At 48.2% G+C, this 583-nt stretch overlaps 1 protein-coding gene across 1 annotated transcript in view; it reads right to left on the bottom strand.

The window, feature by feature from the left end:
• Nucleotides 1–583, bottom strand: part of SEMA6D (semaphorin 6D) — a 65,845-nt gene that overhangs the window by 64,723 nt on the left and 539 nt on the right. The gene's annotated exons all lie outside the window — the stretch shown is intronic.

Genomic DNA, 583 nt, shown 5'->3' with positions numbered 1-583 from the left:
GGGGGGGAGGATACAAAAAAATACAAAATGCCAGCAATGCACAAGATCAGCACACTAATACGACAACTGCACGATCCGTCTCCATTCATTAATAATAAACATCACATGTATTTGCCACAACTTGCTAACAATGCGATCGCGGTGCTGTGCGATGGAAGATTCGCATGAAGTCAATAGTGAGTGAACAGGTAGATCACACAGGCACAGATATAGTATAATGGGAACTTACCTATAGAAAACTACTTGTTTGGGGGGATCGCTCACTGGAGCTACTTTCCCATTGCCGAGCACACAGTGGTATCCATCTAAGTTTGCAGGGTCAGCTCCTCGCTGTAGTCCATAAAGGCAGGATTCCCATCCAGGGGTAGGTAGAGTTCCCAGGGACAATCCACAAGGGGAGCTTTATTTATTATAGATACGTCTGCACATCCCAGTGTCCTATAGACCAGCACTGTCTTGAGGCCCAGCTGTAAGCTTTCTGATCTTCAAAGCTCCAGCTTGATCAAATGGCAGGGAGACAGTGGACTGCCCTAACCCCCCCAGCCTACACCAGCACCTCCCCCTGCACACTCCCATCATCACC

This window comes from Nanorana parkeri, unplaced genomic scaffold (genome assembly GCF_000935625.1).
Source record: "Nanorana parkeri isolate BGI_ZX_2015 unplaced genomic scaffold, ASM93562v1 scaffold1694, whole genome shotgun sequence".
Taxonomy (NCBI): domain Eukaryota; kingdom Metazoa; phylum Chordata; class Amphibia; order Anura; family Dicroglossidae; genus Nanorana; species Nanorana parkeri.
The sequence above is the reverse complement of the archived record's forward strand: the minus strand, read 5'-3'. Positions and strand labels throughout refer to the sequence as shown.